Source organism: Choloepus didactylus, chromosome 6 (genome assembly GCF_015220235.1).
Source record: "Choloepus didactylus isolate mChoDid1 chromosome 6, mChoDid1.pri, whole genome shotgun sequence".
Taxonomy (NCBI): Eukaryota; Metazoa; Chordata; class Mammalia; order Pilosa; family Megalonychidae; genus Choloepus; species Choloepus didactylus.
In genome coordinates this window covers 46,281,994-46,309,862 of record NC_051312.1, presented here as the reverse complement: position 1 = coordinate 46,309,862, position 27,869 = coordinate 46,281,994, and the positions used below count along the sequence as shown (strand labels likewise).

Sequence of the window (27,869 nt, the reverse complement as noted above, 5' to 3'; positions counted from 1 at the left end):
AAAACTTTGCCTTGGATTGGAGTTTACACTGGCATTTGGAAATTCTTGCGCTTGGTAATTTATTTTTTTAAAATGGCATCCCTAAAAAGTGGAGCCTTTTGGAGTTCCTTAAAGTGGGGTGGGGACACTTCATCCTGGTGCTGTGCGATAGCAAACTCTGGGACAGACTTCCTGGGTTAGAATCACAGCTCCACCACTTGCAAACTGTATAATTTTCGGTAAGATTTTTAATTTCTATGCCTATATCTGCATCTGTAAGATGAGAATAAGAATTAGCACCTTCCTGATAGCATTGTTTTGAGGATTAAATGAGTTCATATTTGTAAACGCTTAGAACAATGATGGGCTATATGGAAACATTCAGTAAGTGCTGGTGTCTGGCATGTGGTCTGGTACACAGCATGTTTATTGAATGAATGCATAAAGGATGAGTTTCATGTATATGGTAGGATACTTTGACCATGGACTATTGTCTTTCAAGTATGCGGCAGTTAGGCAGACACACAACATCTCCTTCCAGACTCCTACCAAATGGTGGACAGTCTGTCTTAGCTTCCCCTAGAGAAGAGTGGTGTCTGTGCTTATAACCCCAAGTGGTGAGAGTACCAGCATTCTGGTACCTTCTCCATGGGCACCCCTGGTCCTGGCGAGACATCTCAAGACTCTGCTGCTAATCACAGATTGCCCTGGAGGAAACTGGATGGATATAGGAAAACCCATTGCCAGTAACGAAAAATCACATCCAAACATGAGTCCTTTATATGTTGGAGATCTTTCTTCAAGTGAAATCTTATGTGAAAAAGTCCAATATATACAACAGCTAAAAACAGAGCTGGTCTGGGTGAAGGGGGTGGAAAATTACCTCTCTTTCCTTCCTCCATATTCCCTTCCTCATAGTTCCTCTGACTCTGATGAGCATTTTATTAACAAGTAGATATGCAGATGTTTGGAGCATTTAAATAGCTATCATCAGTTATCTAGGATCTCACTAAGAATGAACCATATACTTTTAGAAATCATGACCCAACTAGTTTTCATGTGATGGTTATAGAGAGGACTAAGGAAAAATGAAGAGAAGAATTTAAGAAGACTTGGAGAGAAAACTTGATGGGCAGAAAGCAGCTCTGGAGTGGGATAAAATCAGATGTGGATTCATTTTGGAGGCTGGTTGGGGAACCATAAAGGAATCAATGGGATAAAAAAGAAAGGGCATAAGCAGTATGGTTAAGAGTGTGAGGTCTGAAGTTTGCCATTTTGCTAGCTGTTACCTTCATCTAGTTATTTACCTTACTATATGTCATTTTTTTCATCTATAAAATAGGTATAATAGTAGTGCCTAACTCCTTGGGTATGTGAGAATTAAATCAATATGTTAAAAAGTACTTAGAACAGTGTTTGGCACATAGTAAGTGTTATACTGATGATGATGATGGTGAAGATGGTGGTGGGCTTGGGAGGGAATACATATCCACTTGTGCTGGTTTGAATGTATTGTGTCCCCCAAATGCCATTATCTTTGTAGTCTTGTGTGGGGCAGACGTTTGGGTGCTGGTTAGATTTGCTTGGAATGTGCGCCACCCAGCTGTGGGTAATGATTCTGATGAGATGTTCCCATGGAGGCGTGGCCCCGCCCATTCAGGGTGGGCCTTGATCAGTGGAGCTATATAAATGAGCTGACTCAGAGAGAGGGAACTGAGTGCAGCTGTGAGTGATGTTTTGAAGAGGAGCAAGCTTGCTAGAGAAGAGCATCCTGGAAGAAAGTTGTTTTGAGGCCAGAACTTTGGAGCAGACGCCAGCTGCCTTCCTAGCTAGCGGAGGTTTTCCGGACGCCATTGGCCATCCTCCGGTGAAGGTACCCGATTGCTGATGTGTTACCTTGGACACTTTGTGGCCTTAAGACTGTAACTGTGTAGCGAAATAAACCCCCGTTTTATAAAAGCCTATCCATCTCTGGTGTTTTGCGTTCTGCAGCATTAGCAAACTAGGACACCACTCATCATGGAAACTCCTTATCAGTTCTGAAGCAACCTGGTAGGCTTTCTGGAAGTCACAGATAACATTCTGCTTTGGGATAAATGTGTACCAGATGAATGATGTTTAGATACATTTGAAATTGCTCGTCACACATGGATGAGGAGTTCATTTAATCTCATTGATGGACTGAAGTGGTATGAAGAGAAATAATACAAGATGAAGTGGAAGGTAACAAACATGTTGACACAGAGAAACCATGAAAAGTAAACATTGAACTTCAGGGGAGATGGTGGAGTGCAGAGCTCCAGGGCTCATTCCTCCTCCAAAACAGCTAGTGGATGGTCATGAACTATCTGAAACAACTGATCTGGGGCTCTGGAGGCCAGGGGAGCCCTGTACAGCATCCAGGGAAAAGCAGGACAGAGAGGCTGAGAAACTACGGTATAGAACTGTGAGCAGCTCACTCTGAAGCAGCTGCTGGCACCCACCCCCCACTCTCAAGGTGGCCCACCCTGGCTGGCTGCTGCAGGTGGAGAGGGACATGGAACTCCTTGAGGGGCAAATGACTGAGAACTGATCATGGCTTTTGATTGGCAAATTCAGATTGCTGGGTTCCAGCTCTGAGCTGCTATTTCCACCCACCCTGGACAGGGATGGCCATGGCCATTGTTTCAAACCCACCCCGGCCAGGGGCAGAGGTGTTGGGGGATTAAAGACAGTGCCTCCTTACGGCTGTGAGGAGGCTGAAGGGCACCATCTGCTGAGCAGGCCAGGAAAGCACATCTTCGAGACTTGTCAAAAAAGGTTTTTGGTGTCTTTCCTGAACTTCTCCCCAGGACTCTTCGGAGCTGGACTGTGCCCCCTTTCTGGGTCCTTGGCCCTGTTTTGGCTGGGAAATACTGGCTTAGGAAAGTCCTCTCTGGGGTGACCCTCCTCCAAGAATTTGCCCTCCAGGGAAAAGCAGCTAGAGGCAATGAAGGTGTAAAAAATCTATAGAGGCAAAACACAAATATCCCTGAAGAATAAGAGAATGATCACATGAGAGGGAGGAGTTGTACCAGAGAAGTTAGGATTTAACAAATGATTATGGCAACTGAATCATTATATAGACTTTTCTTTTTAGTTTCTAGAACAGCTGAAAGGAAATACCTGAAATTGTGGAACTGTAACCCATACCAAACTTTGAAATTCCCTCTATAACTACTTGTTAAACTGTACTTTTAAATCTGTCACTTTTCTGCATGTATGTTATATTTCACAATAAAAAGTGTTAAAAAAATATATAGAAGCAAAACAAAAAACATAGCAGATCAAGATTCCCGGAGAAGGAAGAGAGAAAAGGAAGCTTTTTCCTGTGGGTGAAACAATTGCACAAATAGTGCAATTGTAAAAATTTTACCACATATCCAGGGCAAGAATCAGATGAAGAAGAGTTGGAAAAATATGATCAGTTAAACACAGGCAATTCTAAAGGTTTAGAATAAGTTGATCCAAATATCAAAGAAGAGCCTTAACACAAAGCCAATCAATAATAAAACCTAGGCAAGAGAGAGAAACTGGCCTTCATAGTAAACTCATCAAGATAATCAGAAAGCAAAAAATTACAAGCCATACTAAGAAAGAAGGTAGATATTTAAAAGATTTATTTGAGAAGCTCATTATAAAAGCTTTATTCACATCTCATTGGTTTACATGAATACTTTTGAAATATGTTTAATCTTTAAAACAAAAACTTCATAAAAACCATGAAAAAGTTGAATGACTTTTTGCTATTAAATGTTAACAAGGTTTTCAAGAAAATTTTGTTTAAAAAAAGTTTTTACAGACAGAAGAACAGATAGAGAAAAGAATGGAAAAAACTGAGCAGAGACTCAGGGACTTGAATGACAGCATGAAGTGCAAAACATACATTTCATGGGTGTCCCAGATGGAGTAGAGAGGGAAAAAGGGGCAGAAAGAATATTTGAGGAAATAATGGCCAAAAATTTCCCAACTCTTACAAAAGACGTAAATATACATGTCCAAGAAGTGCAGTATACTCCAAAAAAGAATAAATCCTAATAGACCTACTCTAAGACACATACTAATCAGAACATCAAATGCCAAAGATAAAGAGAGAATCCTGAAAGCAGCAAAAGAAATGTGAATTGTCACATACAAGGGAACTGCTGTAAAACTATATGCCAATTTCTCATCAGAAACCATGGTTTATATGTATCATATATAAGGTACTGAAAGAGAAAATTGCCAGCCAAGACTTCTTTTTTAATGCAATTATATTGAGATATATTCACATACCATATAATCCACCCAAAGTATGTAATCGCTAGCATTCATCACCATAATCAATTTTAGAACATTTTCATTACTTCAAAAAAAGAAATAAAAAAAGAAAACCCAAACATCCCATACTCCTTATTCCCCCCCCATTATTATTTTTTGTCTTTATTTTATTGCTCTTCTACCCATACACTGAATCAAGAAAGTGTCAGTCACAAGGTTTTTACAATCACATGGTCACACAGTAAAAGCCGTATAGTTATACAAAGTAAAAGATCAAATACACTGGATAACAGTTCATCAATTTCAGGTATTTCCTTTTGGCCACTCCAATACACCAGAAACCAAAAAGAAATATATATACAATGAGTCAGTAGCCACAATCATTTGTTAAATCTTAATTTCTCAGTTGTACCTCCTCCCTCTCATTTGAACATTCTCTCAGTCTTCAGGGATATCTGGGCAATGGCCATTTTAACTTCTTTGTGCTGGAAAGGGGTGTTGACCTTACGGGGTAGAAGAGTGAAACTGGTTGATATTCTTGGAGAGACTGGTACCTCTGGGTTTCAGGACTTATCTGGCATAGGAACAATCTCAGGGGCCTTACATTTCTGAGAAAATAAACTCATTAAGAAAAACTTTTATAGAGTCTTAGATAGAGCCAAGGGTTTTCTTTAGGATTTTCAGGAACACTGTTGATTGGGACATGACATACTGTAGCACTTTGCAATATCTGGTTGAAGCTTGCATAAGAGTAACCTTCAGTATGACCCGTCAACTCTATTTGAAATCTCTTAGTCACTGAAACTTTATTTGTTTCATTTCTCTTCCCCCTTTTGGTCATGAAGGCTTTCTCAATCACACGATGCCAGGGCCAGTCTCATCCCTGGATGTCTTGTCCCACATTGCCAAGGAGACTTACATCCCTGGGGGTCATGTCCCACATAGTGGGGAGGGCAGTGAGTTTAACTGCAGAGTTGGCGTAGAGAGAAGGGTCACATCTGAGCAACAAAAGAGGTTCTCTAGAGGTGACTTTTAGGCATAATTATAAGTAGGCTTAGTTTTGCCATTGTAAGAATAAGTTTCATCAAGGCAAGCCTCAAGATTGAGGGCTTGGCTTATTAAATTGGACATTCCTAATGATTGAGAGAGTATCAGATATTCCTCAGGTGAGGAAGTTTAATAGTTCCACCTTTTCCTCCAGTCTCTCAAGGGGGCTTTGCAAATACTTTTTTTTGTTTTCTGCCCAAAGTACTTTTGGCCAAAAATTCTTTATCTGGCAAAAGTGTCTTTCAAAAATGAGAGTTTAAAATATTCACAGATAAACAGAATCTTGGAGAGTTTGTCAACAAGAGACCACACTAATGCAAAGTGTCAACAATAAAGGGGTATATGGGAATGTTGTATTTTTTACATGACTTTTCTGTAAATCTACTATGTCTCTAATTTTAAAAAAATAGCAATAATTTAAAAAAAATCATTCTAAGTGAAAGAAACCAGACACAAAGTACTACATATTGTATGATTCCAGTTGTGCCAGTTTGATATATTATGTCCCCCAAAACACCATTATCTTTGAAGCAGTCTTGTGTGGACAGACATATTAATGTTGATTAGATTTTGGAATCCTTTGGGTGTTTCCATGGAGATGTGATTCAATCAGCTGTGGACAAGACTTTTGGTTGGATAATTTCCATGAAGGTATTGCCCCGCCCATTCAGGGTGGGTCTGAGTTAAATTACTGGAGCACTATATAAGCTCAGACAGAAGGAGCAAGCTTGCTAGAGCCAAGAGGGACTCTTTGAAGAACGCACTGAAACTGAGAGAGGAGCTTCAGCTTACAGAGATATTTTGGTGACAACCTTTGAAAGCAGACTTTTGCTCCAGAGAAGCTAAAAGAGGACAAATGCCCCAAGAGCAACTAACAGTGACATTTTTGAGGAGCTGAAGTCTAGAGAGGAATGTCTTGGGAGAAAGCCATTTTGAAACCAGAACTTGGAGCAGATGACAGCCACATGCCTTCCCAGCTAACAGAGTTTTTCTGGACGCCATTGGCCATCCTTCAGTGAAGGTACCCAATTGTTGATGCATTACCTTGGACACTTTATGGCCTTAAGACTGTAACTGTGTAACCAAATAAACCCCCTTTTATAAAAGCCAATCCATTTCTGATATTTTGCATTCCGGCAGCATTAGCAAACCAGAACACCAGTTATATAAAATATAAATAGGTTTATAGAGACAGAATTAGTTTAGTGATTATGTACAGTTGGGGAAAGAGATACTGAGAGGTGTCTGCTAAGGGGCAGGAGATTTTTCTTTTTGGAGTCATGAAAATGTTCTAAAATTGATAGTGGTGATAAATATACAACTCTGTGATTATACTAAGAGCCACTGATTGTACACTTGCATGGATTGTATGGTATGTGAATAAATCTCAATAAAACTGTTTTTTAAAAAAGTAAACATTATATGATATAAAATGGAATGTTCTGCTAGAAAAATATAGACATAGACCCACCAAAAGGTCAGAAGAAATACTTAATAAATAAAGGCAGGTGAGTAGCCATTCATGCAAGAATCCAGGAAAGGAACTGTAAGCTGAAATGGAAACGCTTTGTTTCCCCTGTATTCTTAGGGGAGGAAATCATACACTTATGAGGCTAAGACTTTGAAAATAATTTAATATTGGACTTGGTAAAGAACTGGCCAATACTTTTCAGAACAATGCAGGTAGTTTCTACAAACATTTGTGGTTATTACCAGGGAAATGAAGTGGAATTTTTGTTGATAGAGTAAATTTCAATTTAATATAGACAGAACTTTCTATTTTATACTAAATGAGAGGAAATATAGTCTCAGTATACTAGTTTCCCAGTGCTGCTGAAGCTACGTACTACAAATTGGGTGTCTTGAAACAACATAAATTTATACTCTCACAGAGCTAGAGGCTAGAAGTCAAGATGTCAATAGAAGTATGGCTCCTTTTGAAGGCTCTAAGAAGCAATTTCCTTCCTCCCCTGTTGTCTAGTTTGCTAATGCTGCCAGAATGCAAAACACCAGAAATGGATTGGCTTTTACAAAAGGGGGTTTATTTGTTTACACAGTTACAGTCTTAAGGCCATAACGTGTCCAAGGTAATGCATTAACAATCGGGTACCTTTACTGGAGAATGGCCAGTGGCCTCCAGAAAACCTCTGTTAGCTGGGAAGGCACGTGGCTGTCATCTGCTCCAAAGTTCTGGTTTCAAAATGGCTTTCTCCCAGGATGTCCCTCTCTAGGCTTCAGCTCCTCAAAAATGTCACTCTTAGTTGCTCTTCGGGTGTTTGTCCACTCTTAGCTTCTCCACAGTCTGCTTTCAATGGCTGTCTTCAAACTGTCTCTCATCTGCAGCTACTCTCTCAGCTTCTGTGCATTCTTCAAAGTTTCTCTCTTGGCTGTAGCAAGCTTGCTCCTTCTGTCTGAGCTTATATAGTGCTCCAGTAATTTAATTCAGACCCACCCTGAATGGGCGGGGCAACACCTCCATGGAAATTATCCAACCAAAGTCATCACCCACAGTTGATTGAATCACATCTCCATGGAAACACTTAAAGGATTCCAAAATCTAATCAACACTAATATGTCTGCACACACAAGATTGCATGAAAGATAATGGCATTTGGGGGGACATAATACATCATACTGGCACATCTGTCTACTGGCTTCTGGAGGCTGCTGACAATGCTTGGTGTTCCTTGGCTTGTAGCTCCATCACTCTGATCTCAGCCTTCTTCCCATTTCTTCATATGGCCTTCTCCCCACTGTGTGTATGTGTGTACCTGTGTTTTTTTCTAGGTGTCTAAGTGTGTCTATCTTCACAAGGTCTTATTAGGACATTAGTCATTGGATTTAGGGGCACCCTAATTCAGTATGACCTCAACTTAATTAATTACAACTCTAAAGACCCTATTTCCAAATAAAGTCACATTCTAAGGTTTGGGTGAACATGAATTTTGGGGAACACTAACCCAGTATAGTTAGTGAAATATCTAAATTGTAGAAGTTTTAAGATAAATGCTATTTTGATATGACCACTTATATAAACAACCCAAGGCAAATAAACTATAAATGAAAATTATTTGATATGAACATAGTGGCTATTTTTTAAGTTTGGGTGCTTTTAAAGGGCTTGGAAATTATTTACTTGGAACAAATATTTTCTTTTCTTTAATCCTGGAGGCAATCTGTTTAATCATTATCCAGTCCTAATGAAGTTGAGTTATGGTTTCTTTTAATAATAATCTGAATTAAGAAGACCTTAAATAATGGTATTCAAATTAATGAAGTTAAATTTTTCTAGTATACTGTATGCCTATATCAGTCATCAATGAATATGAATTATGAGTTACCAATATTTATTATTCATATTGGCAACAAACTCTGCTTCTTTTAGCCCACAATATATACTTGAAGATTTTTAATATCCAATTGTGAAGAAAAGTATCAATATCCATGAAGTATCACATAACCTTTTCCATCGGAGCATTTTTCTTGTATATCTTCAGTCAGAGAGGCAAATGAGCAAATTATTGATATTATCATTTTGCCTAAATTAACTTGGTGCCCCAAGAAGACATTAGAGCCAATCAGTATAATAACGATGGTCCCTTGCATTTATTACAGCACTTTACAGGTTTCCTGGTGCTCAGCCATATGCGGTCTCAAGTGATGTGCATCCATAGAAGAGTTCATGAATAAGTCTGATAAAATACACTGTGAAATAAGCAAACATTAGATGAATTTGTCAGCTATATAATGATGAAGAACATGTTTTCTGATTGCATAATGAATTCACTCCATCCATCAGTTCTTGAGTTTTTTCTATTGTTTTTTTTTTTTATTTAAGAAAATATCAAGGCTTTATTTATTTATTTTACTCTTCTTAATTTATTTTATTCTTATTAAGAGGGCCCTTACCCTCATGAGGAAAAAAGATTTAACTGTTTCAGGCTGCAAAACACATGCCAAAGCAGTGTTGTGATGCGGTACAGGTGTAATGCTATCATCTTCACAGCAATAAAATGCAAAATAAAACAAAAATTAGCTGGACTTAATGCTGGACATTCCCACAGGGAAAAGGCAAGAGGACTTTAAATCAAATTAGCAGTTGGATTGTAGACAATAAAAGAATTCAGTTAGGCTGAACCACCTCGCTCCTCTCCTCTGGCTCTCTCATTCGAGGTATACCAGTTGGAATACCTCGGTAGGAATGCAGCTGGTAGTCTGAGGCTTTGCTATGGAGTCTAACTCAGATAAGAAAGTCTTGGGAGACCAGAGAAGCTGGCTTTGGTGAGGCATCTATGTGCAGTAGTGTCGCATATGGAAGATGACAACATACTCAGCATTAGTCCTCTGCACGGAAATGGCGAAAGGCTCAAAAGGGTGAAAGGTGAAAGCAACAAGGCTTCATGCTGTGTGGTTGATGGGGTGGCCCAGTAGGCCTACCTGGATCTCAAAGTTCAGCAGACCAGAGTCCTGGGCATAGAACCTGATAGGGGATCTCCACAAGTCTTGGGCTGCCCCATGACTGATCCCCACTTGTCATCATAGCTGAAGAGAGACAAATCAAAGTAGGGACTATTACTTGAAGACTGGGCATTGATGGGAAGCTGGCCCAACAGCCAGCATACTGCGTCCCTGTGCCCTGCATATTTGGCATTTATAATAGTGTCTTTGAACTGGCAGTGGACCTGCCTTGCAAAATTGTTGCTGGAAGCTGAGCAGGGAACCTGGACTTCACTGTGCAGGGTAGCATTACAGAAGAGGTCACAAAAGTTCTCAAAGAGTTCCAAAAGCTCATCTGACATATTCTCAAACACAGCAATCACCTCTGTTGTCAATATATTGTATACCACAAAAAAAGAAGCCTGCAATGGGTCTGCGACCTGCAATGTCACTACATCCTCACTCGTATACTTGATAAACAGATGGTTTTCATCCAGAAGCTGCATTTTCCACATGCGTAGCTGACGCAGTTGGTCAGAATACTGGAAGGAGCGCCTCTTGGCCATTGCACTACCATCCTGTTCTGTCTGATGCCACAAGTATACCAGCAGCCAACGTTTCAGGGAATTGATGAAAGAATCCCTATAGGGATTGGCCATGCCTGTCTGACTGTCCTGCTGTACCTCAGGAAAAACAGCTGACACAGTGAGAAGGTCATCCTCATAGCAAAAGTGGCCAGCAGTCTGCACATCAATGAAAAGTGCCTTCGGGAGTCACTTTGGAAGATGTGGATTGTCTGCTGCTGCACTTACAAGATGGACAGGATGTTCTTATACAAATACAGCCCTTGGTTGTGTGACAGGACCACTTTGTAACACCTGAAAGTACGGGTATCACATAAGCGGCCAGTGGGGAGGTCAGTGATATGCAGGGAATAGTCCTCCAGAGGGGACGTTGGGAGTCCCTGACTCACTGTTCTGATAGCTCTCATAGAAAGGAGGGTGAGGCTGGTCCGGGGGTAGGCAGGGGAGCCCACCGTGAGGCAGCGGCAGTCGACAGTGAAGAGGCTGCACTCCCAGTTCAGGAGCCCGCCATTGGCCGCCACGCTGGTGATGGGCAGCAGGACAAAAAAGCATTCAAAGAGCTGGCCCCAGATGTTGACTGACCGCAGGTCATCGCCATTGGGCAGGATCTCCCCTCGTATCCCTGCAGAAGGTCCTCTGCTGCCTGGCAGCCCTGGTACTCATAGAGTTCGAGAGAGGTCTGGCCTTGCCTGAACTGATCCTCCGACATTCCAAGCGATGAATGACGTTTTGGTTTTGGATTCTTCAAGGTTTGGTGGTAGAAGCATGATGATCCATTATCACACCTCTGTCAGGTCGGGGCTCAAAGGGCCCGCTAGGTGCGCGCCTCCCCCCGCCCCGCCTCCATTGGTTTCTGAAACTGCTGAAGGGCAACAGCTTTAGCTCTGAAATGATTTAAGATAGAATTCCCTAAAGGTGTTCTTCAGATCAGGGATCCCTTGGAATATTAACTGATATTATACAAAGAAAGAAAAAGAGTTCCACAGTTAAATAGTTTAGGGAATTTCTAGGTTAAAGAAATTTTTTATAACACAAGACTTTTTTTTTGTAGCGAATAATGAAAAAGATGATAAAAAGAACAATAACATGTCATACAAGACAACATAATAGTAAGGACAGAAAACAACACCACTACCAAGAATCCAATATCCCTCCCTTATATCCCCCCTCATACACACTTAGCATTGGTATGTTGCCTTTGTTACGTTTAATGGAAACATATTGCAATGTTACTGTTGACCACAGACTCCAGTTTGCTTTGATTATGTTTTTTCCCAAATACCATCCCTTTTTCAACACTCTGCATGGTTGACATTCATTTGCTCTCCTGCATGCAAAAACATTTTTATATTTGTGCATTTTAGTAACAGTCATTGGCCACTCCGGTTTTTGCCAAGTTATACAGTCCCAGTTTTTATCATCTATCTTTACCTCTGGTGTCATATATTCTCCTATCCCACCTCTTTCAGCTTTACTCACAGACATCTTTGTTCAGAGTACTTAGAATACTGGGCTACCATCACACAGTATTATGCTATCTATTTCTGGATCTATACAATCAATCCTGCTGAGCATTCTGTAGTCCTTCAGCATCAAATGCCTAATCTCTACCCTCTTTCTATCTCCTGGTAGCCTGTGTTGTCAGCTTTTAACTCTCAAAGTTTGTTCATTAATGTTTATTCATATTAGTGAGACCATACAGTATCTGTCCGTTTGTTTCTGGCTAACTTCACTCAACATAATGTCCTCAAGTTTCATCCACATTATTATATATTCCATGTCTTTGTTCTGTCTTACAACTGCATAATATTCCATCTTGTTTATATACCACAGTTTGTTTATCCACTTGTCCGTTGATGGACATTTGGGCTGTTTCCATCTCTTGGCAATTGTGAATAATGCCGCAATAAACATCAGCTTACAAATGTCTGTTTGTGTCTTAACTTTCAGTTCCTTTGAGTATATAGCTAGCAATGGAATAGCTGGGTCATATGGCAAATCTATACTTAGCTTCTTGAGGAACCTCCACACTGTCTTCCAGAGTGGTTGCACCATTCTACATTCCCACCAACAATGAATAAGTGTGCCTCTTTCTCCACATCCTCTCCAGCACTTGTAATTTTCTGTTTTTTGGGTAATGGCCATTCTGGTAGGTGTGTAACACAAGACTTTTTAAAGCCTTTAGTATCACTTACATGCACTGTGAACCTCCCTAAGGAGATTTCCTGAACTGTTTTGAATATACAGAACTCTTTTTTTTCCCCTTTCAAATCACCAGCAATGAATGAGTGTTCCTCTTTCTCTACATCCTCTCCAACACTTGTAGTTTTCTGTTTTGTTTTGTTTTGTTTTTTAACAGTGACCATTCTAGTAGGTGTGAAATGACAACTCATTGTGGTTTTGATTTGCATTTCCCCTGTAGCTAGTGATGTTAAACCTCTTTTCATGTGCTTTTTAGCCATTTGTATTTCCTCTTTGGAGAAATGTCTATTCCAGTCTTTTGTCCATTTTTAAATTGGGTTGTTTGTCTTTTTGTTGTTGAGTTATAGAATTTCTTTATCCATTTTAGATAATAGACCCACGCCAGATATGTGGTTGTCTTTTTACTTTTATGAAGTTCTTTGATGCATGAAAGTGTTTAATTTTGATGAAGTCGCATCTATTTTTTTTTTCTTGCTCATATTTTTTAAATCGAGTTTTATTGAGATGGGTGGAGTGAATTCATTATACAATCATCCATGATGTACAATCAGCTGTTCACAGTACCATCATATAGTGTGCATTCATCACCCCAATCTATTTTGGAACATTTTCCTTATACCAGGAAGAATAAAAATAAGAATAAAAAATAAAAGTAAAAAAGAACACTCAAATCATCCCCCCACCCACCCTATTTTTCATTTAGTTTTTGTCTCCATTTTTCTACTCATCCATCCATACATTGGATAAAGGGAGTGTGATGCACAAGGTTTTCACAATCACACTGTCACCCATTGTAAGCTACATTGTTATACAATCGTCTTCAAGAGTCAAGTCTACTGGGTTGGAGTTTGATAGTTTCAGGTATTTCCTTCTAGCTATTTCAATACATTAAAACCTAAAAAGGGATGTCTATATAGTGAGTAAGAATGTCCACCAGAGTGACCTCTCAACTCCATTTGAAATCTCTCAGCCACTGAAGCTTTATATCATTGCATTTTGCATCACCCTTTTGGTCAAGAAGATGTTTTCAATCCCACAATGCCGGGTCCAGGTTCATCCCCAGGAGTCATATCCTGTGTTGCCAGGGAGATTTACACCCCTGGGAGTCAGGTCCCATGTAGGGGGGAAGGCAGTGAGTTCACCTGCCAAGTTGGCTTAGCTAGAGAGAGAGGGCCACATCTGACTTGCTAATATTTTTTTGTGTAAAGTCTAAGAAACCATTTTCCTAACATAAAGTCTTGAAGATGCTCTCTATGTTTTCTTCTTGGAGTTCTTTAGAATTGGTTTTTATATTTTGGTCGTTGATCTATTCTGAGTTAATTTGTATATGTGGTGTGAGATAGAGGTCATCCTTAATTTTTTTGCATTTAGATATCAACTTTTCCTCACACTGTTTGTTTAAGAGACTATTCTTTCCCAACTGAGTGGTATTGGCGCTCTTGTAAAAACTCAGTTGGCCATAGGTGTGAGGGTCTGTCTCTGAATTCTTGATCCATTTCATTGGTATGTAACTCTGTCGGGCCAGTACCATGTTGTGTTGCCCTCTGTAGTTTTCTAATAACTTTTAAAGTTGGGAAGTGTGAATCCTCCAACCTTCTTCTTTTTAAAGATGTTTTTAGCTATTTGGGGCCCCTTAGCCTTCCATATGATTGGCTTTTCCATTTCTGCAAAGAAGGCTGTTGGAATTTTGATTGGTATTGTGTTGAATCTACAAATTTGGTGTTGGGGGCATAGAATTGACATGTTGACAATATTTAGTCTTCTAGTCCATGAGTATGCAAGGTCCTTCCATTTATTTCAGTCTTCTTTGATTTCTTTTAGCAATGTTTTGTAGTTTACTGTGTATAAGTCCTTTTTATCCTTGGTTAAAATTATTCTTAGATATTTGACTTTTTAAATTACTGCTGTAAATGGAATTTTTTTCTTAATTCTTTCAGATTGTTCTTTACTAGCATATAGAAACACTACTGATTTTTGCATGCTGGTGTTGTACTCTTACTTTTCTGAATTCATTTATTAGCTATAGTAGCTTTTTGTAGATTTTATGGGATTTTCTATATACAGAATCATGTTGTCTGCAAATAGGGGAAGTTTTACTTCTTCCTTTACAATATGGATGCCTTTTATTTCTTTCTGTTGCCTAACTGCTTTGACTAGAACTTGCAGTACAACATTAAATAAAAGTAGACATCTTTTTCTTGTTCCTGATCTTAGGGGGAAAGCTTTCTGTCTTTAACCATTGAGTACGATGTTAGCTGTGTGTTTTTCATATATTCCCTTCATTATGCTGAGGAAGTTCCTTCTATTCCCAGTTTTCTAAATGTTTTTATCAAGAAAGGGTGCTGGATTTTGTCAAATGCCTTTTCTGCGTCCACTGTGATGAGCATATGGATTTTTTTCCTTAGTTCTATTAATGTAGTGTTTTACATTAATTGATTTTCTCATGTTGAACTATCCTTGCATATCTGGGATAAATCCCACTTGATCATGGTGTTTAATTCTTTTAATGTGCTGTTGAATTCCGTTTGCTAATGCTTTGTTGAGAATTTTTTGCATCTATATTCCTAAGGGATATTGCTCTGTAATATTCTTTTTTTGTGGTATCTTTTACTGACTTTGGTATTAGGGTGATGTTGGCCTCATAGAATGAGTTAAGGGGTGTTCCCTCCTCTTCAATTTTTTTGGAAGAGTTTGATCAGGATTGGTGTTAATTCTTCTTGGAATTTATTTTAGTTTCCTTAGCTTCTCAAGCAAATACCATTCAATGGGTTGGCGTAAACAGTATGAATTTATTAGCTCACAGTTTTGAGGCTAGGAAAAAAGTCCAAATTAAGGCATCATCAAGGCAATGTTTTCTCCCCAAAGACTGATGTTCTGGGGCTGACTGCTGGTGATCCTTGGCTCTAGGCTTCTCTGTCAGATGGCAATGCACATGGCGGCCTCTCCCTTCTCTTCCAGGTTCCATTGACCTTCAGCCTCTTGCTTCCTGTGGCTTTTTATCTATCTGTCTGAATTTCTTTATGCTTATAAAGGATGCCAGTAATGGATTAAGATACTTATCTGAAGGAGCCTCATCAAAATGTCCTTACTTACAGTGGATTCCCATCCACCGGAATGGATTAAGTTTAAGAACATGTTTTTCTGGGGGTACATACAGCTCCAAACCAACACAGAATGTTTGGTAAAATTCTCTAGTGGAGCCATATGATCTTGGACTTTTCTTTGTTAGGAGGTTTTTGATTACTGATTAAATCTCTACTTATTATTGGTCTGTTGAGATCTTCTGTTTCTTCTTGAGTCTGTGTTGGTAGTTCATGTGTTTTTAGAAATTTGTCCATTTCATCTAGGTTATCTAATTTGTTGGTATACAGTTTATCCTCTTATAATCCTTTTTATTTCTGTGGGGTTGGTAATAATGCCCCCCCCCCTTCATTTCTGATTTTAGTTATTTGCTTCCTCTCCTTTTTCTTTGTCAGTCTTGCTAAAGATTTGTCAATTTTATTGACCTTTTTAAAGAACCAACTTTCGGTTTCATTGATTCCCTCCAATGTTTTTTAATTCTCTATTTCATTTATCTCTTTAATTTTTGTTATTCCCTTCCTTCTGCTTGCTTTGAGTTTAGTTTGCTCTTCTTTTCCTAAATCCTTCAATATCAAGGTTAGGTCTCTATTTGAGATCTTTCTTCTTTTTTTTGAGTAAAAACTTAGAGTTATAAATTTCTCTCTCAGTGCCGCCTTTGTTGAATCCAGTAGGTTTTGGTATCCTGTGTTTTCATTTTCATTTGCCTCAAGATATTTCCTAATTTCCCTGGTGATTTCTTGTTTGACTCAGTGGCTATTTAAGAGTACATTGTTTAATATCCAATTTGTGAATTTTTCAGTTCTCTTTCTGATATTGATTTCTAGCTTCATTCCGTTGTGGTAAGAGTCAGTACGTTTTATGATTTCAATATTCTTCAATTTACTGAGTTTTGTTTTGTTACCTAACTTTTGGTCTATGCTGGAGAATAATCTATGTGGACTAAAGAAGAATGCATTCTGCTGTTGTGTGAAGTGTTTCACATATGTCTGTTAGGTCTAGTTGGTTTATAGTATCTTTCATGTCTTCTATTTTCTTATTTATTTTCCTGTCTAGATGTTCTATCTATGTGTATGTCTGTATATATTATCAAAGAAAAAGCAGCATTGGACAGTGTTCAACAGGAAAGATGACTTTATTCCAGGGTTGCTATAGCGGGGCAGAGAGAGAAGAACTCAACTCCATGAAAACAAAGGACAGCCAGATTTTTAAGGGCTAAGAGTGGATTGGAGGAAAAGTACTGGAAGATAGTAAGGGGGGTTGATAACCGAGAGTGGTGAGTGATTTACTGAGGTTGCAATTAGGATGGTTTAGTTACAGCAAAATGGTGAGGAATTTACTGTTGTTGCAATTAGACCACTTGGTTCAGAATGTTTTCCTTTGTAGTAATTAGGCCACTTGGCCTAATTCTCCTACTGGGAGAATTACAAGGGAGATAGAGAATTTCCTAGTTAGGAATCTCTTAGGCTCCTGGGTAGCTTGAGGGCCAGGGTGAGAGGGAGAGAAGAGGGGGAGGCCTTGGGCTAGTTTGGTTTTTACAGTAATTAGTCTGAAGTTGTCTTTTTTTTCCTTTTTTTCCCCCTGCAGTCTGAGTTGCTTTTCCCTGCAGGCCTAACTGCTGCAAGATTAGTTTTAAGGTAGTCAGGATGGGGGAGGGTGTGGGTAAAGGTGTGAGAAATAAGGCTGGCAGCTCAGTCAAGAGAAAGAAAAACAGTTTTGGTCAGTATTATGTATAATTGGAGAATCTCTTGTTCCATCTCTGCTTTCTCCTCTTAGCATCTCAATTGTAGTTGTAGTTGGATTTGTGAGGAATCTTAATGGAGAAATGGTTACTCCGCAACGACAAATACTTGGAAATAAGCAGACTTTGGGGGAGAAATCTAATGCACACCTGCCCTGAATCTTATAATGCTAAGAAAGCCAGATATTTCCCAGGTACTCATTGGAGAATTACGATTGGAGAAAAGAGATATATTGTAAGAAATGCAAAAGATTCCAGAGAAGATAGAAAAAGTTGACCACAAACATGGAATTATAAAAATTTATTATTGTCAGAGTTTAGGAAAACAATAGAGCTCTGAAACCTCTTAATTGGATTTTGTACTCCTTGATAATAATCATGATAACTAACATTTATTAACTGCTGAAAATGTACGTACCAGGTTGTGTTCGAAATATTTCACATAGACTAATGCCTTTTAGCCTTAAAACGACCTTGTGAGGCAAACATTATTATCATTTTAGAAAGGGGGAAACAGGTACATAGAGGTCATGCAATGTGCCTACATTTACACAAACGGACTCAGCAGTCAGGTTGCGAACCCAGCTGATCCAGCTTCAGTTCTGCACGGTGAAGATTACAGTGGGTAGGTCTCTGCAACTGAGTGACTTTCATAGAAAGGAGTCAGTAAGTATTTGTGGAATAAATGATTAGACAATTAAGCAAATAAGGGAGATAACTGTCTATATTACTAGGCAGAATGGGAAAAGTACTATAATAGAGCTATAAAGAAAGAGTTGTGGGAGAAATGACTTCTCAAATTATGGGACTATCACTTAGAGAAGGTACATAATAATACAACATAATATGAGGCCCTGTAATATATTTTGTCTTGTCCAAATCTCTTAGCCCCTATTACTGCTTTTCTCTGGCTACAGAATTTCCTGTATCTCCAGAGTCTTTCTTGCATGGTGGATTTAAATGGCCTTGACTCCCCTTAGGGACATTAGAATGAAATAGTAAAAATTAATATGAAACTTTGGAAATCTTTGCTAATAGGATTGGCCTAGTTTTGAAAGCCAGTTATTGGTGATCAGTTGTTGTCTGTGGTTGAGTTTAGGCTGTTGAGTGGGGTAATGATTTCAAACTTATAAATGATCCTGTCAGAATGATGTGGGGGAGGGGGAAAACCCAAGTCCCATTGGTTTACTTCTCTTGACACGATATTCGTCCTGGAAAGTGACTGACCTTCTGTGTGTGTGGTGTCCTAGTCTGTGAGAGGAGGTCATTTGTTTGTCCTACCTGCAGCATAATTGTAATTTTGTAATTATGACCACAAAATTATAAGAGAGGAGGCTGTTATTCATATTACTGAGAATTTATACAACACCTGTGTCATAACAGATGTTTAAACAAATTATCGTACCACCTCTTAACAATATGGAAAAATGTTTTTAATATAATTTTAAAAGAGAAAAATCAGGTACAAAGTTGGAAGTGCAGTGTCACAGATATATAAAGCAAGCACACAAAAGCCTGGCCAAGAAGAAAGTCTGGAAGAAAAATTCACCACTGTGTAAGTCACACTTTTCTCTGTGTGGTGGGACACTCATGTGGTGAGGGCTGAGAGTGGGGGTGGAGGGCTCATTTCTTTTCCTTCTACTTTTCCATCTTTTCTAAATTTCTTGAAATGATTATGTAGGTTTGGATTAAAAAATAAATAAAAATGAAATTGTATTATTGTTAAAATGGGAGTGATCAACTTTATTTTTAAACCTGTTCCACAAAGGATTTGAAAGCAATAAACTTTTTAAAAAATAAAATAGCTGTGAAAGAGCTTTGAAAGTTAAAATGTTTCCATCAGTGCCGTAAACAAAACTCTCTATTTGCTGGCACACTTCAAGGAATGGCAATTTGATTCTATTAACGGGCGCATTTCATTTTTAAGAGTCCCAAGAGAAATCATCTCAGGCAGGAACTTCCTTGGCACCAAACTTCAGAAGTTATGTGCCCTGTGTGGTGGATGCTTCAGCATAGCAATGACTCTTAATCCATCCCTTTTGACCTTTGGGGAATCAAAGCCTGATGGGTCTCCGTGATTTAGTGCATGCTCAGTAATGTCTGCACCGCAGAGACGCCATCAAAACCAGAAAGAAGAGGCGGCTACTGTGTGTGTGTCAGTCTGTCTGGGTCACTCTGAGAAGATGGAGCCAGCCCCACAGTAGGAGTGCTAAGATCCTTGTGCAGACAGAGGCCTGAACAGTCCATCATTGTGCCCCTTGGCATCACCATGTGGGTCTCTGAGATCTGGGGACACAAGAGAGGCAGGTCTCACTCTTCTCCTCCTCTCTCCCTCCCTTCCTCCCTCTTTCTCTTTCTCTTTCTTTCTTTCTTTCCCTCTCTCTCTTTTTCTTTCAACATGTACACAACGTAAAATTTCCCATTTTAACCACTTTCACATATACAATTCAGTGCTATTAGTTACATTCACAATGTTGTATGATCACCATGATCCATTACCAAAACTTTTCCTCTCCCCAAACAGAAAATTCCCGTTAAGCATTAACTCCCCATTCCACTCCCGTCCTGCCACTGGTAACCTGTAATCTACTTTCTGTCTCTATAGATTTGCATATTCTAGTTATTTAATACAAGTGAGAGCATATAATATTTGTCCTTTTGTGTTTGGCATATTCACTCATCATGATATCTTCAAGGTTCATCCATGTAGTACCAAGTATCAGAACTTCATTCCTTTTTATGGCTGAATAGTATTCCATTGTATGTATATATCACATTTTGTTTACCCATTCATCTGTTGGTGGACACTTGGGTTGCTTCCACCTTTTGGCAATTGTGAATAATGCTGCTATGAATATTGGTGTACAGATATCTGTAAAAATCCCTGCTTTCAATTCTTTTGGGTATATACTTAGAATTGGGATTGTTGGATCATATGGTGGTTCTGTGTTTAACTTTTTGAGGAACTGTCAAACCGATTTCCACAGGGCTGACATTTTACATTCCCTTTTTGTGAAGAAGGCTATTTGAATTTTGACTGAGATGGCATTGAATCTGTAAATTGTTTTGGTTAGTTTCGACATCTTAGAGGTATTTAGTCTTCCAGTCCATGAACATGGAATGTCTATCCATTTATTTAAGTCTCCTTTAATTTCTTTCAGCAATGCTTTGTAGTTTTCTGTGTGCAGGCCCTTTACATCCTTGGTTAAATTTATTTCTAGGTATTTTATTCCTTGCATTGCTATTACAAATGGAATTGTTTTCTTGATTTCCTTTTCAGATTGTTCATTGTTGGTGTGTAGAAACAGCACTGATCTTTAGTGTGTTGATCTTGTACCCTTTCACTTTGCTGAATTTATTAGCTAAAGTTAGCTTTCTTGTAGGTTCATTGGGATTTTCTGTATATAGGATCATGATGTTTGCAAACAGGGATAGTTTTCTTTATTCCTTTCTAATTTGAATGCTTTTTATTTCTTTTTCCTACCTAAATCCTCTGGGTAGCATTTCTAGTACAGTGCTGAATGGTAGTAGTGAAAGTGGGCATCTTTGTCTTGTTCCAGATCTTAGGGGAAAGCTTTCAGTCTTTAATTGTTGGATATGATTTTTGCTGTGGTTTTCATACATGACTTTTGTCATGTTGAAGAAGCTTCCTTCTATTCATAGTTTACTGGGTGTTTTTATCAAGAAGGGCTACTAGATTTTGTCAGATGTCTTTTCTGCATCAGTTGAGATGATCATGCGGCTTTCTTCCTTCATTCCGTTAATGTGGTGTAGTATTTTAATGTATTAATTCTGGAATTTAGTCATTGAGTGTTCTGTTCCTTAAGCTTGTGTTGACAGAGATTGTGTCATGACAGAGATTTCCTTGAATGCCAGGATTTAAGAAAAAGAAGGGGGAAGTGGTAGAAAAATAAGGAAAAGAAAAAAAAAAAAGAAAATACTTTTTCTAGTCTTTGTGGATTGGCTCTGTGTGAATGCTCTCTTTCAGAACTCATCCAGCTTTACAATGAGCCTAAAGTACATCCTAAGGCAAAAGTGTAGGGTCCTCTTGGGTCTTTGTTGATCATGTGTCTTTTCCTGAACATCATGCATGGGTGGCCTTAATAACCCCCCAGGAATTCTCCAAATGCCCCCCGCCCCCGCCCCAAGGAAATCTGCAGTCTTTCTTCCCAGGCCTGTGGTGCTCTGTTGTATATCTTAAAGCTGGTTCTCCTTTGCTCCAGGCAGTGGCAGTTTGATTGTTTTCTTATGGAATTCTCATTTTAGCTGTCCTCTGAGCCCCTTCTACATCCTGAGCAAGTTCTGGAACCTGCCAGACTGAGATGAGCATCTTGGTTCTGTCCTTCAGACTGCCACTAGAGGATTGGTACAGACATACGTTTACCCCAAACATGCATAAGGGTTACTCTGCTACCTCTGGAACCAGAACCAGGGACCCACACTTGGAGCACAGGCCGGCTTTGCACTGAGCCAGAGAGGAGATGGAGGAAGGGCCAGCAAAGGCACTGTGAGGTTTCCTACCATGTTTAAGTTGCCTTTTTCTTGATCCAGTGCTTGCCCAGTTACTGCAACCCTTTAACTGTTTTCTGGAGCTCTAAGAAAGATGGTTCTACCAGTTTTGTCTTGTTCAAAAATTCTGTGTGGGAGCAGAACCCTGGAGTGTCTTGCTCCATCATCTTGGTGACATCACTACGTTCCCTTGTCAATAACATCTCACTGGGTGCAAAACCAGTCAAGCTCTTTCTTAAACTAATTTTGTGTTTCACTGTGTTAATGATCCACTTCCTGATTCTTTTAGCTCAAGGTCAAGTTTAGATTTCATGGGACTCTATACAAACTTGCTATGCACACAGAAACATCTGCTACTTAGCCTGTGTGTGCACACTTGTATTTGCTGACTCAATTTGTGTTGGTTATCATTAAATCTGATATTCTTACATGAATTTTTCTGAATCTCCGAGTCCCATGGTTTTATTTAAACCTGACTCAAACAAGCTTAGTTTCAAATATGTGTGCCTGTATGTGTGTGTATAACTTATTTACTGAATAGAGTTTTGTATGACTATCCATTCTTGTTTCCTTGAGATGGGAAGAGGCAGGATTGACTAATTTCAACTTTTCTCTTCATTATTTTGAGGGTCTTTATCTTGATTGCTTTTACTCTTGTTTCTAATGAATATCCATGTCTGTTCCCCATCTTTCTTTATCCAACATCTCCTTAAATCTCTTACCATTTAAGCTACTTCTCTTTAAAATTCTTTGATTACCACTCCCTTTGTGGGAGGCACTGTATATCCAAACAGAAGGTAATTGTTGGCCTTTCCTGGAAAGGTTGATTTTGTAAAGGCTCAAATCTGGGCCTCTGCAAGAAGATACTACTGGCTTTCATCTCCCTCTCCTGTTGCTTACTGTGGACTTCTTTCAAGTCAATGACCATATTTTACAGCAAAGAATAATCCATGTCATTCTAAGTAGAAGAAGGTAATATGCAGGGAGAGAACTCCTGGAGGGCAGTGGGAGTTCATAGAGGAAATCACGAATTCATAATTTGATTTGAATGGCTTGACATTTTTCCGCTTGGAAAATGCGTTTTTAAACATAAGTGAACAACCTGACTCATAGCAACATTCCAAAGTGTTTGCTGCTATGGCTTTGTTGCTCCTCTTGCTGAGCTCTGTGTTATCTTTAAAGAAGTTCCCAGAGTCTCAGGTACTATGTTGAGAATTTTATTTTATAACTCATTCTCTTTGACATTCCAAGAAACATTAATTTATGCTTCTTTTTTACTGTCTTGATTGCAACTTCTCACCTTCCTTCATGCTATTCTTCAATCAGGATTCCCTGTGCTGTATTCCTTCTTCCTACACTCCTGCTTCATTATACAATCTTCCATAGCTCCCTTCTTCCTACCTGTGTTAGTTTTCTATTACTGTGTAACAAGTTATTACAAACTTAATGGCTTATAACAACACACTTCATTGCCTCACAGTTTCTGTGTGTCAGGAGTCTGGGCAATGCTTTACTGGGTTCTCTGCACAGGGTCTCACAAGGTCGTAATTAAATTGTTGGATGGGCTGTGTTCTCATCTGGAGGTGGACTGGAGCAAAATCCGTTCCCAAGCTCGCTCAGTTTATTGGCAGAATTCATTTTCTTGTGGTTGTTGAACTGAGGACTTCGGCCTCTTGCTGACCATTGGCTAGAAACTGCCCCAGCTCCATAAGGCCCTCCACAGTTCTTTGCCACATGGCCACTTCTCCAAGCCAACAAGGAGAGTCTCTAGAGTGAGTCTGCTGTCAAAACAGAGTTTTACATAATATAATGTTATCACAAGATGACATCCACAATCTTTGCCACATACTGTTATTTAGAAGCAAGTCTTCAGCCTTGCCCATACTCAAGGAGAGGGGTTTACACAAGGGCTTGGAACCCAGGAGACAGGGACTGTGGGGGCCACCTTAGAGCCTGTTCACCACACCCCCTAAAGAAAACTTCTACTTCACTGTCTGCCTTTTAGTGTGTTTTGAGCTTTCTGTCACTTAATTTTGCCCTACTTCTCCAAATTTACTTTCTCCTTTTCCTTTAATAAACACCATCTGTCTCTGCTTTCTCCCTCAAATTTTTTTCTTCTCTTCCTATGCCTTCCATGATACAACTTTAATTAGTGCAGATATATCTTACTTCTTAACACAGATATGATTCTAAAATCTTGTATCCAAAGAAAAGTTATTTTTTCAGTGAAATCAGAGTTTTTAACTTTTTTATGGCTCCTAAACCTTTTTGAGTAGCTGAAACATCTGATTAAAACTGTAGTTCTCACTTCCCAGGAAAATCCCATCTGTATTGTTCCAGTTATTGCTCTACAACAGAACAACCCTAACCTAGTTGTACAACAACAACCATTTTATTATGCGCATGGATTCAGGAATTCAGACGGAGCACAGTGGAGATAGCTTGTGACTCCCTAAGGCCTTATTGGGAAGACCTGTGTGTCAGTTCGTTGTATTATGTCCCCCAAAACACCATTATCTTTGATGCAATCTTGTGTGGGCAGACATATTAGTGTCGATTAAATTTTGGAATCCTTTGGGTGTTCCATGGAGATGTGGTTCAATCAATGTGGACAAGAACTTTGGTTGGATAATTTCCATGGAGGTGTTGCCCCACCCATTCAGGGTTGGTCTGAATTAAATTACTGAGCACTGTATAAGCTCAGACAGAAGGGGCAAACTTGCTACAGCCAAGAGTGACACTTTGAAGAACGCACAGGAGATGAGAGAGGAGCTTCAGCTTACAGAGACATTTTGGAGACGGCCTTTGAAAGCAGACTCTTGCTCTGGAGAAGCTAGGAGAGGACAAATGCCCCGAGAGCAACTAAGAGTGACATTTTTGAGGAGCTGAAGCCTAGAGAGGAACGTCCTGGGAGAAAGCCATTTCGAAACCAGAACTTGGAGCAGACGCCGGCCACGTGCCTTCCCAGCACGAGGTTTTCCGGACGCCATTGGCCATCCTCCAGTGAAGGTACCCGATTGTTGATGACTTACCTTGGACACTGTATAGTCTTAAGACTGTAACTGTGTAACCAAATAAACCCCTTTTAGAAAAGCCAATCCATTTCTGGTGTTTTGCATTCTGGCAACATTAGCAAACTAGAACAACCTGAGCAGCAGGGGTGATTCATGTGTTTGGGGGCCGGAGTGATCTGGAGGCTTCTTCATTCTCATGTCTGGTGCCCAGGCTAGGATGGGTGGGAGGCGTTGGCTGAGCTGGGACTGTTGACTGGAATGTCTTCATGTGGATTGAGCTTCTTACAGAGCGTGTCTGGGGTCCAGGAGGGAGAGCAAGGGAGAGTGAGCATTCCAAGAGAACGAGCAGTCCAAGACAGCACGACCTTTAATGACCTGAAAGTACACGGTGTTAATTCTGCCATACTCTGATTGGTTGAGCAGTCACAAGCCCACCCAGAGTCAAGGGGAGGGGGCACAGACCCACCTCTCAGTGGCAGGCATGTCAAAGTATTTGCAGCTTAAAAAAACAAACAAAAAAACCCACCACATGTACAAAACCAAACATATTTTAAAGACTACCAGAATCCTGAAGTCTGAGAATTGCAGGGGACCATAAAGGTTTATCTGTTTCCATCCCACGACGGCAGCGCTCTTTACAGCATGCCTGCTGTCCTGCACCGGACCACTGCAACCACCTCCTGACTGCTCTCTGTCATCCCTCTTGCCCCTTTCCAGTCTGTTCTTTACTCCACAGCCAGAGTAATTGTTCCCAAACACAAATGTGCTCCTGTACACCCTCCACCCCCACCTTAATCCCCTACTTAAAACACCTTTAGTACACGTCCACGCACTTAGGAAGAAAACCAAAATCTTTATCACAGCCTGTAGTGCTCCCATGGTCTGGCTAATCACCTACCTCTCCAGCCTTATCTCATGCGGTGTTTGTCTTTGCTCTCCCTGATGTAGCTACAGTCACCTTCTTTCAGTTTCTTGTACTTGTGCTTTTTCCTGCCAGAGGGACTTTGCACATGCTGTTCCCTCTACTTGAGAAGCTTTTCCTACCCTCTGCCTGGTTAGCTTATACTCATTCTTTGGAATTCGGCTTGATGGTCACTTCCTCAGTGATGGCTCTTCTGACCTCTACCAGCAGGTCATATCCTCCAACTGCATGTTTTTAAAGAACTATGCATCTTTCATCTGTAACATTTATCACAGTTGCAGTTTTACACTTAAAGAGAATGCTTGATTTAAGTCCATATCTCCCATAAGGCTGTGAGTTCCATGAAGCCAGAGACCATTACTGTGTTTTTCCTTAATGCATATTGCTTACCACAGGGTCAGGCATATGGTCGGCAGCCGGTACTCATTTGCAGATAGAAGGAAGGGAGAGAGGGAGGAGGGTGGGAATGAATGAATCTAAAATGTGCAACTTTGTATACTTCTAGTGGTGGAAACTTGCTAACTTCAGCTGGTTCATCCTGTTTTCAATAGTTTTAATAATTAGGAAAGTCTTTCTTTTATTATTAAGCTCAAATCATTTCCTTTACTGGCCCTAGTTCTGTCCCTGGAGCACCAAATGACACATCCGACCCCTTTCTCACATGTTTTAAAGAGCTCATGGTCCCCTTCAGTCAATATTTTCAGATGTTTTCACTGAAATAATACCCCTCACAGCAGAGAATCATAAACTGATAAATGCCAGAGGCTAACATTTGTCAACACGTCTTTAAAGTTCCTAGTTTTATCTTAAAAAGTCATGTGAATTTGACATTCTACTCAAGAATGTTCTTATCTTTATATATAAGTACTCTTTCTCCAAATCTTTCAATAAATTTGACACTTCAGAATGATGTGTCTTGTCACTCTTGAAACTTTGAGTAACACAAGGGATCTTCTCACCCCAATGTGAGGAGGGCCCCAAGCTTCCTTTTTATAATGTAAAACAGTCCAATGAAGCTCATGTACTACCTTGCGTCAATTTGTTAATGTCTTGTAAATTGTGACACTCAGAATTCAACCCAGCTGGCCAGGTAGGATCTGAGCAGTGCAGAGAAAGGTGCACTTGGCCTTCTTGAATGGGACTGCTACTGACTTTTTAATATGCAACCTATGATTCTGGTTAGCTCTGGGGAGGAGGAAGTAGGAGGGGCTGAGATCTAAAAGTATTGGTTCTGTTTCGTAAGATGGGTAGTGGGTAATAATAAAATGAGCATTCATTTCATTGTTTATTCTTTATACCTTACATATTATAAATATTATTTTCTAAGTATAAAATATTTTTCTATTTGAAAAGTTAAAAAAAAATTAATGCAGCCTAGGAACTAATTACTTCTTTGCTAGCTTACATCTCCCTTCTAATTCATGAGCTTCAGTCAATTCTTCTTGCAGGTAACATAAACTATTTTTAAAGGGAAGCTCTCCCATCCTGTTCTTATATAGATAATTTTTGGGACCAAAGACAACCTTTACATTTGATCTAATTTGTTGGTATACAGTTTATCCTCTTATAATCCTTTTTATTTCTGTGGAGTTGGTAGTAATGCCCCCCCCCCATTTCTGATTTTAGTTATTTGCGTCCTCTTCCTTTTTTTCTTTGTCAGTCTAGCTAAAGGTTTGTCAGTTTTATTGACCTTTTTAAAGAACCAACTTTTGGTTTCATTGATTCTCTCCAATGTTTTTTAGTTCTCTATTTCATTTATCTCTTACTACATACCAGGCACTCTTACGTTTTCTTGACTATGGTACATTTACAAGCCTTTATTTAAATGTTGATGTACATGGACTATGCCTGAATTGGTTCTACATCCGCTTCTGGTGCTAATTTCTGAATAGGCTAGGGTAGATTAACTTTTGCTGCAATAACAAACAACCCCCAAATTTCAGTAGCAAAAATACATTTTTTGTTCATGCTAACATACAACTTTTGTCGGCAGGGGGCTTTGCTTATTGTAGTCCCTCAGGGACCCAGGCTGCTGGACTGGCAAACATTTTGAACACTGCTACATTTTTGCTATGGAG

The 27,869-nt window shown here is 39.5% G+C and overlaps 1 protein-coding gene and 1 pseudogene across 2 annotated transcripts in view; one reads left to right on the top strand and one right to left on the bottom strand.

The window, feature by feature from the left end:
• The window catches only part of KIAA1549L (KIAA1549 like), a 363,244-nt gene that overhangs the window by 181,622 nt on the left and 153,753 nt on the right, over positions 1 to 27,869 (top strand). The gene's annotated exons all lie outside the window — the stretch shown is intronic.
• Positions 9,595 to 11,102, bottom strand: LOC119537824 (annotated as a pseudogene).